We start from the raw sequence: 19,332 nt of genomic DNA on the forward strand, positions 1-19,332 counted from the left end.
TCCTGCTATTTTGTTACAAATGGGGATAGGGACCAATTTAGCTAAAAATATAAACACGTTTAATGACCTCTTCTCGTGAACCGCTTCATGAATCTTCATCAAACTACTGCTGTAATTATTCGTCTAAGGATAAACGAAACAAAATTGCAACCCTACGAAACCTTTGCGAAAAATTAAAAGAGAACCATTTAAATTGTTAAAGTGCGGTGTTTAGTTTTGCAATTTGAAAATGTTAGATGAAAGATAAATGTTAGATGAAAAATTCATAAACTTCTTTCCTTATTACAATTCGCCGACCATCATTTTTAAAGATATTTCTTGTTGTACATAATTTGTATTGCTTAACGTTACATTCCTTCTAACGTGAGTAAAAACTAAGAAAACGTTTAAAGAAGCTATATTGTATAACAAACAATATATACATAGTAAAATTTTCATACATTTCAAGTTCTCAAGTTTTGACCCGTCAGCCATATTCACCCGATACTACTTAGGATACTATAATAAAATGTTAGAGATATGTACCTATATATGTGACAGCTCACTTGTCAAAACTCAACTATAGATGCACATACATACTGACACACACTTGTATTTATTATCATCAAACTATTTACATTTTAACTACAAATAGTCAGAATTTGTAGAAAAAGACTATGTACATCACACTGATTAGAACCAGACAATAAGTTCGTATTTGGCCTAAATAAGCGGATTATTTATCAGTCACGTATTTCTTAATTGAAAGTTGATTTTAACATAAAGTACACGATTGTAACAACAAAAGGCGAATTTATTTTGTAAATATGTGAATAATATGGATATTCATATTGATGTACTTTGAAGACACAGGTAAGCGTTCTATTTATAGAAATTTTGATCAGGTGTTCAGGCGGAAAAGCCATGTTCTAAAAATAAACGTGTGCTGATTGAATGATACATAGTAAATAACTAAATATAGTAAGGTCATGGTAGTGTAAATAAACACAAACATGTGCTCACTGTCAGTTCAGTTCTATGTACAAGATCCGTACAGCTACTTTGCAGAGTCTATGGGTACACTGGACCAATGTACTGCGGTTTAATACCGGCTCTTATCTCTTCTATGGCTTCCATGCTTCTGATCTGTACTTTAATCTCCTCATTGTTAATTTTCATAGTCCCATAAATATTCGCTCCTACGACCCAAGTTTTAACAAGTTTACCATCTCTTTTTAAATGTCTAGCTTCATATGACAACTGTTCCCGTTTTCTAGTTAACGACTCCTGTACGAATATTCCGTCTGGAAGTGTTTTCCTGGCTTTGTACAGCTTTTGGCGAGCCTTTGAGTTGGTGAATTTCACAATAACTCGTCTATTAACCATATATTCACTTTTCCACTTTCCAAGTCTGTGTGCCTTGTCTATGTCACTTGCTGTTATCTCAATATCTGCTTCCTTAGCATAATTTAGGATTTTTCTCTCTACGTCCTCGTTCGTATCTCCCGTGTCACCTGGTACGCCAGAAATGTCCAGCATCATGCGCCGACCATACTGTTCAAGTTCATCATTAGCATTGTTAGCCGTTTTCACACAATTACGTAACTGATTCACCTCCTCTCGTAGTTGCGGTACCTCTTCTCGTAATTCTTTAGTTCTGGCTTCTACTATAAGCTCAAATTCAGCTTTTAGATCATGTATTAGATCAATTTTGAGCCTGGCCACAACCTCCTCTAAGTCTTGTTTAGAACACATAGTTGTACTGTGAGTTCTGCTTTCTGATTCTGATTCTGAGTCTGACATTTCAGAGGTGGCCGGTGTATAGAATGAATCACTACAAGCTTCACTCTCTGACTCGAAATTTAGTTGGGTTTGAGTTTGGCTTTTATGTCTCTTTAAAAATACACTATGAGGATGATTTGGAGAGGATCTGTATCGCTTTCGTTTTGATTTACCTCTTCCAGGCATCTGGTTACATTATATAAGTATTATATCCAGGTGAATAAGTAGATATCGTTCATTATTGATCCGTTTACGGTTTGTGGGTGGGGTTGGCGCGAATCTATTGTCTATCTTTGTATTCTCTCAAATACACCTACCCATCAAAAATCCGGTTTTAATCACATCTGTATATGATATATGTCACTATAAGTCCATAATCAAGATATTTGCCCACGAATACAAAAGCTCAGTCCATTGAAATCACATTTTTTCAAACACACAACAAAAAAGCGCCATTACTTTTTAGTTACCGGAAGTCCGAACTAATTGGAGATGGTTTGTTTTTATTCCAGTGTACACGAGGAACAACACCCGTTTCATCTAGATATTTTGATATTTTTCCTAGAGTGTTTTTTGAAATATAGTGAGCAAAACAAAATAATGACCGACAAACTCTCAAACTCATAAAATAATATTCTTGGGAGGCTCTTTCCCGCTCTTTTGATTTCTTTCCGGTAGCCTGTACATTTGCACCTGGATGCCGGTGAGAAAACAGAAGGGACTTCACTACCAGATCTCTTTCTTCTGTAGTCATTTCTATACATCTCTGACGGTATTCAATTAATTCATAAAAGTTGACAACTTTTGAGCTAGCAGTACCATTATGAAATTACCTACAACCACATGAATCATTCCGAAATTTCAAAACTCTACTGTATTATCCTCAAGTTGGTCAGTGGGTCTCTTTTCTTGCTGCACAAGATCATTTTCAATTTCATTATCTACATCATCTACATCAAAGCTATCATCATAATACGCATCATATAAATCACCAACAACTGAAGCATTATCACTGTCTTCGTAATTTAAAAAAGACAAAGGTTCTTCATGTTCAACACTTTCATCATTTGGACATTCTTGGTATAAAATATCAACTAAGTGAAGTTCATCATTAAACTCAGGTTCATGGTCAGAAAACTTATATGGTATAGTACTAGATTGTGACAATACAAACTGGCTCATTTTAGAAGGATAATGGTTCACGTTTTATTGATTTTTATGGCGGCCATAACTTGGTTGCTATAAACAAATCGTTGCTATATCCTTCCTCAATTTCAAAGTCTCTTAACTTCCGGGTTCAATCATCTCGACAAAAATGAGTATTTTCTCAAAGTGAGTTGGGTTTTACGGCGAATCGACACAAAATGGTCATATATCGCCGAGAAGAAGCCATACTGCGAATGCCAACTTTAAATCATAAACATTTATGTAAAACGTACCTAAAAGCACACTGCATAATGTAAAAGCATATCTAAAATCATCCACGTAAAATGTAAAGCATATCTAAAAGCAGTTATGTAAAATGTATATACGTATATGTTAAAATATCAGCTGCAAACATAATAATGTTGCAAAAAATGTAAATGAAAATATGCAATGTTAGATTCTTTGATAAATTCCTATCTGCTTTAAAAACGATAAAATATTTCCGACCTAAACGTTTTCAAAAAAGCTTTCAAAGATTGAACGTCATAATATTTACTGCGTTGTGTAGCAAAGTCCACACAGTCGATTAAAATATGTTTAATAGTTAGCGGTGTTTGACATGGTACACATTCGGGCTGACCTTCTTTATTCAAAAGATGAGTCAAACGGATATGACCTATTCGAAAGCGAGAAAGAACAACTTCCTCCCTGGCGAGAAAGAACAACTTCCTCCCTGCGAACAGATCTGTTCCCTTGGTACCCTTCCCCTAGAGTATGTTTGATATCATGAAGTTTATTGAATGAAGCATTGTTCCATGACGATTGTCATTTAGATAAAATGTATTTGTTTATATTAGGCCTTAAATCGGTATGTGGTAATTTCAAATTAGATTGAAAGCCAAATGTCTGAAGTCATTGAATATTGTTTATGGTTGCGCAAGAAAATCTTATTTACTTATGTTAGATACCATCCATAATCAAGGTCTTCGTATTGCTCTTGGTGCATTCCGAACATCGCCAGTTGAAAGTTTATATGCTGAAGCAAACAAATCCTCTCTTTACACACGCCGAGAAGAACTTTCATTGCAATATGCTTTAAGAGTGGCTGCCAACAAATCCAATCCTGCTCATGAAATTATTTTTAAACCAAAGTACTCGGATTCATATGAGGAAAAACCAAAACAAATCAAACCGTTTCGATTTTGCATAAAATCCTCTATGAATGAAACTGACTTTGAACTCGATAATATTAAAGAAAATTCAAATTCAGCACCACCGCCATGGGCCCTTCATACCCCTACAGTTTTTTTCGATTTAATATTTCAGGGTTTGTTTCAGGCTTTCTAAAGGCAGTTTTCAAATAGAAAAGAACCGTAATATTAAAAGAAATTCATACTTACACAACTCAGATGCGTTACGTACAAATCCAGCATCAACATTAATTACACGAAACCGTCAGGGAATCGTCCAAACTAATATAAATAGAAGCATTTCCAGCGCATAATTGATGTGGAATTTACACACCGTTTAAATGACGTAATAGGCCGCTCAGAATAAGCAATATCTTGTGAAAATTCGGTTGTCACCGGTTGTATACCACGAAAAGAGAGTCGTTGAAGAGTAAAGTAAGTCTCACATTATTTCAAAGTATCGACATTATTCTTAGAAAGTTTACAAATGATTTTTTCTAAGCTTACACGTCGAATCGCTTACCAAAAAAAATGACGTAAACAAATCTCACATTTTCTCGATAACGACGTCAACGTCCATAAGCCCCAAAATAAAGTTCCACGACACATATATCTCCAAAATGTATTGTAATTCAACAGTACGGATAAAAGTGGATCTCCTTCACTTTCTTTTTCCAATATATAGCGGGGAAAAAAGATTGAAGGAAATGCCTTTTTTGATATTACATGGTTTAATTCAGTAAAATTACAAGTTAAAAATTTCACGTGACTAGCAAAATGTATCTGGTCTACCGTTTGTAGGGAACAGTAGGTCTGTATCAAATTTAGTAGGAGGAAGCCGACATAGTCGACTCTCCGTGCGTCCGGATCGCTTTCACTGATTACACTGATTACAGGATGACGATTCCAGACAGCTGAAATTTATACAGTTCCTGTCTGAGTCAGTTTGGTTACTGATGTGGTTGTCTGTCCTTGCCTTCCGTTCTTTGCAATCAATCTTGCTCCTACACCGTTCTGCCAACTCATCTTCTCTTCTTGCCTCGGCTTTCTTAAGCCGGTAGTAGTCTTCTCGGCGAATAGGTCCGCCGGTTTGTTTGACAGGCTGAACGACCGGCGTCTTCATTGTTTTCTGCATGCCTCATTCTGGTGAAGTAGCTCGGTCGGCGATTGCCTTTTTCTTCTTCTCACGTCTTTTCTGCCTCCTGGCGAGCCAAGTTGAAATAAAGCCAAAACAACCGGGTAGGTTACTTTCTTTCTTTTTATCGTCTGCATGGTCGGTGCTCTGAGATGGGACTGCAACAATTTCCTGTTCTGGTTCCCGGTTTGTGGTTTCAATGTTTTTGTGCAACCAGTTCATTCTCTTCCCTTTTCTTCGTTTGCTTTTTTAACTTGTCCTTTTTTGTCTTCTTTTCCTTACTAGATCTTGCCTCTTATTTAAACCCTTCCTCGTCTCATCGTTATTACCATCATCTGGTAATACAGAGTTCTTTTCACTCTTACTTTCCTTTGCTATTTCACTACACTGTTTACCATTCATATCTTCAGGCGTTTATTTGATACCATAATACTCGCGAGAGGTGTGAGGCAGTATGATGCGATAGATAATGCAACTGCCCTTCCTTCGATCTTTTTTTTCCCGCTATATTATCCGTATTGTTCAACAAGCATACATTTTGGATATATATATATATATATATATATATATATATATATATATATATATAATCCTTAAACCGCCTCGGTAACCTGGTGGTAGAGCGTCCGCTTCGAGTGCAGGAAGTCGTGGGATCGATCCCCGGCCGCGTCATACCAAAGACGTAAAAAATGGTACTAGTAGCTTCCTCGCTTGGCGCTCAGCATTGAGGATAGTGCTAGGACTGATCAGCCCGGTGTCAGTATAATGTGACTGGATGGGGTATCATGCCACGTGTCTACGGCGTGATATTCCATTGAGGCAGCACTATAAGTTGGGCATTGTGCTCACTGCTACAAGTAGACACCGTCGTTTATATGACTGAAAAATTGTTGAAAAAGACGTTAAACCCGAACACACACACGCACGCACACACACGCACAATCCTTAAGAATCGAAATCGAAAAAGCATGTACTCGATGCCTTTGCGAAAACAGAGCAACTTGGGAAATACTCACTTAAAAAGGTTAGCAGGAACCTGTTCACAAAAGTACAGCAGCACAGTCTTTCATGTTCCGCAAAATATTCCGCTGAATATTATTGCCTTGTTATCAAAATGTGGAATGCCCATGCTGTCTCTAAACATAATTTGAGTGTCAAAAATTATGAAAAGAAAAAGTGGAAACTCCACAGGTCGACAAAAACGAAAATGTTGCAGGTCTGATTGAGCCTGTTATGGAAGGTAATGGAAATGCACGCAACCGTCCACGCCCTCTGGCCCCGGGTTGAGCAGAACTTAACATTTACACATGCTACAAGTACAAAAATAAATTTAGAAACATCCGCAGATGTATTCATACGGCGGTGCAAATGGAACGTTCAGTTATACACTAGGTGTAATTCAAAGAAAAGCAGTTAAAATAATTGGTTTGTCCTAAACGAAAAAACAATGGGCAGAACTAAACAAACTGGAATTTAGAAGGGAGTCTGAGGTTATGGAGCCTGCATATCATAGGAACAGCCAAAAGACAAAATTAAACAAGAGGGCCAAGATGGCCCTAGGTCGCTCACCTGTGTAACACACCATAACAGTGTAAACATGTTTTATCTAGTGATTACGCGGAGACAAATATTATGACCAATTTTCAGTAAGGTTGGACTAAAAAACGTGGCCTCTTGAGAGTAAACAAGTATTTCCTTTGATTTGACCTATTGACCTATTTTTTACCCCACGTGACTTAGATACCAACTTGTCCAAGACTTCATGATAACAAACACTCTGACCAAAATTTATGAAGATAGAATAAAAAAATGTGTCCCCTAGGGTGTAAACAATCTTGTTCTTTGATTTGACCTGATGACCTAGTTTTTGACCCCACCTGACCCAGATAAAAATTCATAAGAATTTTCATAACATAGGGAAGAAATTAAAGATTAATCTAAGTCCTCTGAAAACATATCTAAGTCCAAAGGACAGGAACAACAAAGGGAAGAAATTTAATCAGAAAGGAAAAAAAATCTTACAAGGTACGGATATGTCAAAACACACCTAAAAATTGGAGGTACCATCCATGTTGTACCACAGAAAAGTGGTCTTGATTTTTCCCTACAGCTAATAATAAAAAAGTTACTAAATAAGCTATTTATAGTAACATAAAAGGGAAGTAATTAAAAAAAAATATTGTAACTGAACAAAAGAAGGATCTGCCAAATAAAAACAAGAGCACTGCAATGCAACGCAAATGCAGAGCAATATACACATAAAAAGTCATATGACCTTTGACCCCTAAGTGTGACCTTGGCCTTGAAGTGAGCCTTCCGAAACATGCGCTATGCACGTCGTTTTGATGAGGTGAGCATTTGTGTCAGGTTTCTTTGAAATCCTTCAAGGGGTTCAAGAGTTACAGAGCGGAAGGGAAATTGCTAACCAACAGACAGACGGGCACCGAGGCGATAACATAATACGTCCCTATAGGCGTATAAAAAGGAATCGAGATCTTATGGTGATACAAGTTGTGTGCAACTTTGGTTAAAATCAAATCATAAATGAAGCTGCTATTGTGCAGACAAGGTCAAAATAGCCAATTTTTGCCCTTTCAGGGGCCATAACTCTGGAACCCATTATGGGATCTGGACGGTTCAAGAAAGGAACCGAGATCTAATGGTGACACAAGTTTTGTGCAAGTTTGATTAAATTCAAATTATAAATGAAGCTGCTATTGTGCAGACAAGGTCATAATAGCTAATTCTGGCCCTTTCAGAGGCCATAACTCTGGAACCCATAATGGCATCTGGCCAGTTCAAGAAAGGAACCAAGATCTTATAGTGATACAAGTTGTGTGCAACTTTGGTAAAAATCAAATCATAAATTAAGCTGCTATTGTGCAGACAAGGTCAAAATAGCTAATTTTGGCCTTTCAGGGGCCATAACACTGGAACCCATAATGGGATCTGGCCAGTTCAAGAAAGTAACCAAGATATTATGGTGATACAAGTTTTGTGCATGTTTGGTTAAAATAAAATCATAAATGAAACATCTATCATGCAGACAAGAAATTGTTTACGCACGCACGCAATTCTGGCCCTTTAAGGGGCAATGACTCTAGAACCCATAATGGGATCTGGCCGGTTTTTGAAAGGAACCGAGATATCATGCCAATACAAGTTTTGTACAAGTTTGATCAAATTGCTGGCAAAATGTGGTCTCTGTCGTGTTCACAAGAAATTGTGGACGGACGAAGGGCGATCACAAAAGCTCACCCTGTCGCTATGTGACAGGTGAGCTAAAAACAGGCACTATATCCACGGGGGATTATACAATACCCACAGCTATGAAAGCGAGAGCATTGGAACCACCCACGCCGAAATGTTCGAGCTGATAAACTAAAAGTACCAAAAACACACATAAAAGTCGTGCTGAACAATCTGAGAAGATCGAAATATAACGGCCCTGATTGAATGTACGGGAAGACTTGTTACGGCCGCCACACGGCACAAAGTCTTGTGTCGCCTTGACAAAGTTAAGGGGCTGGACACTGGCAATCAGTACTGTACAGACAAAGCTGCAGCATCCTTTATTTCATCCATCGCGCACACATGTCGCAATGAGGTTGTTGAAAAGTTGAAGAGCTGCAAATATTGTAGTCTTACCTGTGATGGTTCTACAGATTTCATTGGTGAAGACCTTGAAAATCTGTATCTCCGATGTTCATTTAAATCATTCTAGGTCAATGATTTATTCTTCCATATTGGTACGGCAGAATCAGCATGTAGTGATGATATATATAATTTCATCATGAATGTGTTAGAAACATTGAATATCGAGACCATAATGAAGGACAAGCTGGTAGGATTTTGTGCAGATGGTACCTTTAACATGCAAGGTTTTCATTTAAATTGTTCTTTTATCTAATGCATATAAATATAAAAACTGATTGTAAAATTTAGTGTGAGTAGGTTAATTGACTACCATTTAAATAAATGAATGTTGAATTTAGCATGACCCAAACATAAACGATCAAAACTAAGATACTTTTGTCTGTTTCTTGATTTTTTTCTGGCATTGTTTATCTTGCACTATTATCTCTATTAAATTTGTTTGTCACAAGATCTCAGAAAGGTCTGGCAGAAATAACGAAGAAGCAGTGGCCTCATTTGATATTCTAGAGCACAGACTCGAACTGGGATTTAATGATGCGGTCAAGAGAACATTCCCAGCTTTGTATGATAAAAGGACTACCATTCCCTGTTCAAGAAAAGTCCTTAACAAAAGAAAGGTGTGTTTAACAATTTATAAAATTAAACAAAATATTAAATATATTCATTATGCATAAAAGGTTATTGATATTATAAGAAACATGAAATCGTTTGTGTAAAATCAAACCAAGACGAACTTAAAAAAACAAAGACAAATATCAAACAGGGAATGCCACGTACCAAAAACGCAGCCTCCTCAAAACAAAATCCACAGCACGCAGACGTGCACACCACACACACACACAAAGCCAACACATCAGGACAAAACGAACAAACAAAGGAACACAGTGGGGCACCGCCTTGGAACGGTCAGTGGCAAAAACACCATTAGGGAGCTTAAACCGGTTTATGGTGCGCACCCAACCTCACTCTTACCCCCACCATGTTCCAAAGACACGGGACAGTGTAAATAAAAGTAATCCCCTCCAGGTGAATCTCTAACACATGTAATGGAAACAAAAAGGTATGGCATGTAAAACACAAAAATGCTCGTGTATAAATATATAAAAAGCAAACCTTTAGTACCAAAAACGTATGTACTTAATGCCTTTTCAGAAGACAGAGCAACAAGAGAAACACCCTTAAAGGCCCGACGAAACAGGCCAGAAGACAGATATCAAAATAGTTCAGTCCTGGTAGGATTTAAAAACTGCTTATCATAAAGTCCACCCCCCCCCCCCCCCCCCCCCCCCCCCCTCTCTCTCTTCCGTCAGACACAATCAAAGAGGGAAGCGTAGTGTCCAACTGTAAACGGGTTGAACACTAAACATGCGGTATGTCTCAAAACAGTTGGGTCGTAACCTCTTTTAATAAAACGTTTTATAATTTTACCAAATACATTTGGAAAATTACCATGACCCAAGATCTTAAGAAGTTTGTAAACCACATCCCCATAAAAAACCTTCTCGCAGAAGTGTCTTTAAATTACTATTAAATTTTAAAACTAAATCAGAATTACGATAGTAAAACTTAGCAAAATATTTACGCAATTTGTAATAACGGTAGCCTTGCTGAAGAAGTTTACCTGTAATATATTGATTACGTTCATTGAAATGCTTGACATGACTACACGCTCTGGCAAACCGAATTAATTGAGAAATATATACCCCATAAGATGTAGCCTGAGTTACATCCCCATCCAAATGGGGAAAATTTGCTATACTAAAATTAAAATCATCCCTCTTGTCATAAATTTTGGTATGTATAATATTGTCATAAATAGAGAGATGAAAATCTAAAAATGAAGCATCAGTATAACCTCAGGTTGCCTATTGCTACCACGAATATGTCGGTCGTCTAAGTGGCTACGGGGTATACAAGTTACTCTCACTTTTAAAATTAAAACACTGTGTACATGTATATGTGATTCATATGTATGTAAGTCTACAAAGGGCATTTGAGCCTGCCCGCTTAGCGTTGGTCTACGGATCGCGGGGTCGTGAATTCGATCCTCGGGCGGGGCGTATGTTCTCCGTGACTATTTGATAAACGACGTGTCTGAAATCATTAGTCCTCCACCTCTGATTCATTTGGGGAAGTTGGCAGCTACTTGCGGAGAACAGATTTGTACTGGTACAGAATCCAGGAACACTGGTTAGGTTAACTGCCCGCCGTTACATAACTGAAATACTGTTGGAAAACGGCGTTAAACCCAAAACAAAGTACGATTACTTGTACTCATGTGCTTTAACTTGTTTTTATTGCAGCTAGTCAATTTATCATGTGATTCAACTTTTAAGTAAACATAAGATTTCCCATTATTATTTCTTTTCAGAGAATTATTGCGAACTTGACAGGCTTGTCTCTATCTCCAGAAAACAAGGAACAGTCTGGCTGATGCTCTGACACGTGTACATTCAACCATTACAACCCTGGAGCAATAATTGACAAGGTAGTGTTATGTTTTCTAAACAAAATAAAAAATAAAATTTGCATCAGGATTTATTATAAGGTATAAATATTATGTTTATCATACATTTATGCGAATTTGATTTAAAGGTCGAATCTAATTTGTAGCTGCATGTGTCTAGCCCGTAGCAATGTATTTGATTCCGTTAATACTTGTATTTTCACGTAAAGATGACAACACTGTCTCAGCAGTGTGTTGGAAACGGAGACATTCTAAGATGAAACTTTCTCATTTAGAGGTAGCAAGCTAAGAATGCATCATAGCTCAGTTATAGATGTGCTTACTGTTACAATCATCCCCATTTATCAGTGCAACATGTATAGTAAGCTTAAGAGATTGACCTCTTCTGGAGCCTGGTGATGTTAAATTGTTTAACAGTTAAAAACTGTTAAATGTGTTCAATAAATTGAATAATAGTTTTAAACAGCTCCCAGGTAAATACATGACTGTTCAGAAGTTTTGTTATTTGCTGCATAATGTCTTCTCTTATTTTTGTTTTGTGATGTTTTGTTCAAATTTTACTTAAATTTTTAGCAATGTGTATATTTGTTAGGTAATTTTAGCAATCATTTATTGATAAAAGTATTAGTGTGGCACAGCCTTAAAAAAGCAACAAAATTATCTTAAAATGATTTAAGTTAAAGAGCTATACCTTGAGATAATAAAAGCAACAACATTAATAACAGTTTTAACTCATGAATGATAACACTTTAAGCTACAGTCACACATACGGATATGTCCGTGCGTTGGGGGTACGGTGCGGATGGGATTGGTCTGTGGTGGGGGCGGACACGGATAAGTACGGAGCAGTACGTCAAATGATGAGACAATTAGTTCAGCAAAATTAAGAAAATGGTTATATTTGTAAACCGTTATAGGTTATATTATTTTCCTATTTCGCAAGCAATAAAGAGTGTTTTAAGTATGTTGTATATTGACTCGAGATTCAAATTTTTTGCCGAGAAAATATTGAGCTTCTCTTGCTTTATTGTCAGACGATGTAGATCTACAAAGATAAATAATACATGGACATAGTGTACACTATATACCTTTTACACTATAAATATATAAATGTTTAACATTACAAATAAAAAAAGTAGTTTATATTAGATAAAAATCATTGCATATGGGGTATTCCGAATTACTGTACTTCTGTATGTTCTATTCTATACTAAATAGTTGTTTATTTATAACATATAAACCGCTTTTCTCTTTCATCACCATTAAATAGTTACTAGTTTTACCATTCATTAAAAATGTCTTGAACTCGTGTCAATCGTAAGTCTGAACCACCTGAGTGTCAATCGTAAGTCTGAACCATCTGACATGCTACTATGTGTTTTTGTCTCCCAGTTGAAACTGTAACACTAAATAAATACATCTTTTATTATGATCTTATTTTTAATTCAAAATAATTATTTTGTGTGCTCTAACAATCATAAAGTTTTTCAAACATCCATAGGTAAATATCTAAAAGTAGAAATGAATAGTGATTAGAAATACCCGGAAAAGACTCGAAATAGCCAAGGTCAAGGAGGTCGGGAAAATTTAAATCTTTAATACGCAAAGTAAGTGATATTTCAGAATTTAGATAAGTTTTTATTAGCAATTAAATGATCTACTTATGATTATATATACAAACGATGTTGTACATATTGAAGTATTAGTCCAATTTTAATCTTTATGAAAACTGATTTGGAATACCCGTACATTGTGAGATTTATCTGCCTTTAAATTAGAATTTTGTCAGATGTGAGGCATTCGGATGGTATTCAAATTGACAGCCGTTAGCGGGTTTCTTGGTCATTTGGTTAAGGTCGCTTACTTCGAATCACTTACACTGTAGGTTTCAAACCTCCCTTAGGGTGTAGAATGTTTCATGTTAAGACACCCGGAAGGTCTGTAGATCCACTTAAGTTCTCGTCCATGATTAAACAATGCCTGGTGGGGCACCTAGGGTCTTATTCCGCCATAAAAGCTGGAAAGTCTCCATTATGACCTAAATTGTGTCGGTGTACATTTTGCATTAGGTACAAGTTGTGGCAAGTGATAGTACCGTCATTTTTGACAGATTTACTTTTTAAATGAAATAGGTAGATGTATTTGATAGACTGGTTATAGTTATATTCCTCCACCATCAAAGCTGGAAAGTCGCCATATGTCCTTTAATTGTATCGGTGCGACGTTAAACCCAAAAAAATAAATAAATAAAACCAGAAGTAAATGTTTCACATACGTACTTTCTGGCGGGGGAAATCGTGTCGCGCTTGAACATACTATCTTGCCAAAGAACAAAATACCCCTTTTCATTTCGACTATAATCTACCATGCCTATCAATAGCACAAACATGTTTAAACATACCGCCGCTCTGCATTGGAATTCAGTGAACGAACGAACATGAGAAAGACACGAGGACGGAATTGATAAAATAGATATTATGTTATTATAAAGAATAAAGGCAATTATTAATTTATTTAACGTAGCTCTTAATAATATAGACCGTTGTCTCGAATGATATCGAGATCGTACATTTTTAATCATTAATTGCACTGAGGTAGAATTGTTTACCTAGATTGAACGGTCACTAAAAAAAGTGAGCTCATAGGTAACAGAAAAATAAATAAACACTTTACATGTAAAAGTAAAGTGTTTATTTATTTAAGTTTCACCCCTACTGAAAGGGCCAGCCATATTGGCTTATGAGACAACTGCATACATTGAACAGCATTACTTTCCGATTCCTATTTTTTAATGCCAGGCACCAGGCAGGTAGGCAATCGGCAACCACTACTAGTAATTAACTAGCTGGCAGCCCATCAACCGGTCTCTCTTCAGTAACAAGACCCGCCTCTGACAGGGCTCAAACCTTAGACCTGTTGATTATGGGCCAGGTGCCATATCCACTAGGTCACCGCAGCTATGTTCATTCATGTATGATAAACAAGAGGGCCAAGATAGCCCTAGGTCGCTCACCTGTGCAACACACCGTAACAGTGTAAACATGTTTTACCTAGTGATTTCATGGAGACAACTATTCTGACCAATTATCATTAAGATTGGACGAAAAAACGTAGCCACTTGAGTGTAACCTCTAGAATGTATACAAGCTTTTCCTATGATTTGACCTAGTGACCTAGTTTTTGACCCCACGTGACCAAGATTCGAATTTGTCCAAGACTTCATAATAGGAAACATTCTGACCAAATTTTATGAAGATAAAATCAAAACGTGTGCCCCAAAGGTGAAAACAAGCTTATTCTTTTATTTGACCTGGTGACCTAGTTTTTGACACCACATGATCCAGATAAAATTTCTTCCGATATTTCATGCAGACAAACATTCTGACCAAATATCATGCACATCAAATGAACAAGAGTGTTAACAAGCTTTTCCTTTGATTTGACTGGGTGACCTTGTTTTTGACCCCATATGACCCAGTTTCAAACTTGGCCGCCTAGGAATCATCAAAATAAACAGTCCGACCAAGTTCCATGAAGATAGGGTCATAAATGTAGCCTCAAGAGTGTTAACAAGCTTCCGGGCCTAAAGGTCATCAAGATAATCATTCTTTGCAAGTTTATATCAGATCAAAGCATAAATGAAACCTCTATATGGCTGAAAGGGCCAAAATAGAAAATTTTGCTACTTTCAGTGGCAGTAAGTCTAGAACCAACGATGGAATCCAGCTTCTTTTTTTCTTTTTAAAGAACCGAGATCTTATTGTGCCTTAAGTTGTGTGTAAGTGTGATTAAAATCAAATATAAAATGTCACTTCTATCGTGTTCACAAGGTAAAAATTAACAAATTTTGGCTCTTTCAGGGGTCAATCAGGGACCGTAACTCCGGAACCTATGATTGGATCTGAAAGATTCATCATGGAATCCAAGATGTGTTGTTGTTGTTGAAGATATTTTGCAAGTTTTTATCAAATCAAACCATAAATAAAGTCACTATATGGCGGCAAATGCCAAAAGAGCAAATTTTGGCGATATGAGGGGCCATAACTGAAACCCATGATGGGATCTGGCCAGTTTTCGAAAGGAACCGAGATATTATGCCAATACAAGTTGTGTGCAAGTTTGATTATAGTCGATTGCAAAATGTTGTCAAGCCAAAAATAGCAAATTTTGGCCCATTAAGGGGCCATAGCTCTAGAATCCATGATGAGATCTGGCCTATTTTTGAAAGGAACCAAGATATTATGCCAGTACAAGTTGTGTGCAAGTTTTATTAAAGCTGATTGCAAGATGTGTTCTCTCCCGTGTTCACAAGCCAAAAATAGCAAATTTTGACCCTTTAAGGGGCCATAACTCTTTAACCCATGACGGAATCCGGCTAGTTTTCGAAAGGAACCGAGATATTATGCCCATACAAGTTGTGTGCAAGTTTAATTAAAGTTTATTTCAAAATGTGGTCTCGTGTTCACAAGCCAAAAATGGCAAATTCTGGCCCTTTAAGGGGCCATAACTCTTGAACCCATGATGGAGTCTGACCAGTTTTTGAAAGGAACCGATATATTATGCCCATACAAGTTGTTCGCAAGTTTGAAGCCCGAAAGCTTATTTCCAATGGGGTCCAGTTTACCAAAAAGTAATAAGATGGAATCAGAGAAGTAACGAAAACTATCACACAGACAGGAGTAAATCAATATGTCTCCCACACCACTGGCCCAATGTGGTTCTGGGACGATCTGTGTATTAAAAGAATTGGAACCACTGCCTTACCCTTGCATGATCGTAAGAGGCGACTAATAGGGTCTTAACACTTGGTTTTGCTGTAACTGTGTGATTCCAGCAGGTATGCAAATTTTGATTCCATACATCATGTTTTTATTTCGATGTAAATGGTGAAGCCAAAATTTGTAGTCGTGTTTGGCGCCATATAACCTATACTGTGTTAGTGCGCCGTAAAACCCATATAAATAAATAAACTCTCACATCTCTGCGTGGTGGGAGACATAATTACTAAATTAGTTTTCATTACTTCTCTGATTCCATCTTATTACTTCTTATATCTTATATATTATTTTTGGTAAACTGGACCCCATTGGAAATAAGCTTTCGGGCTTCAAACTTGAACACAACGTGTCCGCTTCGAGAGCGGGAGGTCGTGGGTTCGTTCCCCAGCTGCGTAAAACCAAAGACGTAAAAAATGGTACTAGTAGTTTCCTCGCTTGACGCTCAGCATTAAGAGGATAGTGTTGGGACTGGTCAGCCCGGTGTCAGTATAATGTGACTGGGTGGGGTATCATGCCACGTGTCTACGGCGTGATATTTCAGTGAGGCAGCACTATAAAGTTGGGCATTGTGCTCACTGCTACAAGTAGACACCGTAGATTATATGACTGAAAAATTGTTGAAAAAGACGTTAAACCCAAACATACACACACACACATATTTCTCAAAAGCATCTCTAGTTAATAAATCCATGTGTAAGTAAAACGATTTATATATAAAATATATGCCCTCTAGGTATACGATGATTATCACTACATGTTTATATTATATCACAATTAAGTTAAAAAGCTAGTATCAACAGCCATAAAATTAGAAATATAAAAAGCAATCTTTAGTTTGTACTTTCCATTTGGTTGCAAGGTGGCTTTTGACAGAAGATTTAAACAAGGACGGATTTCTTATACACTTAACACTCTGGCAAATTATTCCAGTCTTTTGTGCCATTGACAGAAAAAGTACCAGTACAAAGAAGTATTCCAGTGTGTGAAGGCAAAAGTAAACTGATTTGATCTAGTGCCATAATTATGAACATCAGATAGACGGACAAAATTGTGTTTCATATACATAGGACACGCGTTGTAAAAAAATATGCATGTGATTTAGTCTTAATTGGTCAACTGTTTTCTATATTTAGCGTATTTTAAACATCTAAAAAATCTGAAGGAGCTAAACTAGTTCTTGGATGATACTCTTTAATAAATCTCACAACTGTTCTGAGTTATTTGCAGTTTTTTCAGGCTTTTGGTTACACTTTCATACCAAGAAGAGCAAGAATAGTCAAAGTGACATTGGATTAAAGCAGAACACTATAATTTTCTACAAATCTATAGAAAGACTTACATTGTCTGTATAAAAAATGAGTCTTGAGTTCCCATATTTAATTTTCCACATATACGGAAACACATCTAAAAACGCAACACTTGGTCTACAGTCTATATTTTTAACCGACGATGCCTTGCATTGGTAAATACAAATGGAGGTTTTACACGTTATTAACTGTGCTTGTTCAAACGTGAATTAGGACCTTTGATATAATTCAAATATATATGTATACAAGGAAATTATAAAGGAAAGCATGAAAACATCAATGGTAAAAAACGTTGCGTTTCTAGATGTACTGAGCATAATACTACTGTTTGCAGATCAAATTGCCTTTTCAACGTTTTTCAGATCGATACAGTTGCATGTTTACGTCACAAAAACTCTGAAGCTGAAGCTGAAGCTATTTTTGATGTAACCCTGACAGGTTAACTCCGCCTCATCCGAAGTAAATAATTCATTCACCTTGTGAAACTTTTTTCTTTATCTTGACGTCACACAAAGCGCGCGCTCTGACTCTATCTTTGAAGTAACACCGTCACTTGCATACATTGTAAAGTGCAGTAAGGTGATAATGGATATTTTTTAAAATTAGAAGATAGAATATTTCAACTATGTTCAAATGAAAACAACGTTTATTGTTTGTTATGACAATTATTATCGACGAAATTTCCAACCACGTTAGGTATACAAGGTTTTCCATTACTGCTCATGAACAGACTCAATCAAACCGAGTCTGCAATTTTCACTTTTTGCATTGTTCTCGGTGCTTCCGAGGGATCTACTTTCCAGATTTTATTTACTCCACAACAGCGGGTGTTAAGTGCTGTGTGGCGGCCGTAAAAGGTCGCCCCGACTTCATCTCAGTGTTGTTATATTTTCTGGTCCTTCGGGATCATTGATTTCAACTCATTTAGATTAGAAGATTGAATACTGCTTAAGCCGGTGCTAGGGGGCGTGGGCAGTGTTGCATTTTCCATTACTGCTCATGAACAGACTCAAACAAACCGAGTCTGCAATCACTGTTTGCCTTGTTCTCGATGCTTCCGAGGGATCTAATTTCCAGATTTTATTTTTTCAACTAAAGAGGCATGGTCGGTTCCGAACTTATGCCCTTCAATCAATGATGAGCGAATCCAACAACTCGAGTCTGGCACGTTTTGTAATTATAGTGAAAACTTCTCACGAGATATATTATTTAAAAGAGAAGTCTGCAGCAAAAGGTACTGAAATTTAGGTTGAAAAAGACCTGTAATGTGTAAGAGGAGGGTGTTCTTTTTTCACATCCACGCTACCTAAATGTAGTGTACATTGTGGCAGGATTAATTTAACTTCTAAATGATTATTAGATCTGGTGCATCTGTTACAATCCGGTTAAACATCCGTTCCAACAGTATTTATGAGGATTTAAATCATCATTTCTAAGTAAACAAGTTCATTCAGTATTTTTACTCGTATCGGAAAGGCGGAGTTACCTGTATAGACCAGATCCAACTAGAGCTAACACTCAATGTGATGAATGTACCCCCCGCATGCACTGACACAGTACACTGCAATTTGACGCACACAAGACTGCATAGTTATGTGGACTGTATGTATATAGACTGTATGTAATCAGTATAGTAACAAAAAACAAAGTCCCATAACTATGCAGAATATTTATCTAAAAGAATGTAACATGCACCATGCACAACTAGGGCTGGTATTGATCACTTGTGTGAAGTTTCATTAAATTGTGTGCGAGGGTTTGGTAGATTAGGCACGCACAAGATTGCATATGCAGACTGTATGTAGTATGTTAACAAGAAACAAAGTCCCATAACTCTGCATTTTTTGTCGCTGAAAGAACCTAACATGCCCCATGCACAACTACTGTTGGT

Source organism: Mercenaria mercenaria, chromosome 7 (genome assembly GCF_021730395.1).
Source record: "Mercenaria mercenaria strain notata chromosome 7, MADL_Memer_1, whole genome shotgun sequence".
Taxonomy (NCBI): Eukaryota; Metazoa; Mollusca; class Bivalvia; order Venerida; family Veneridae; genus Mercenaria; species Mercenaria mercenaria.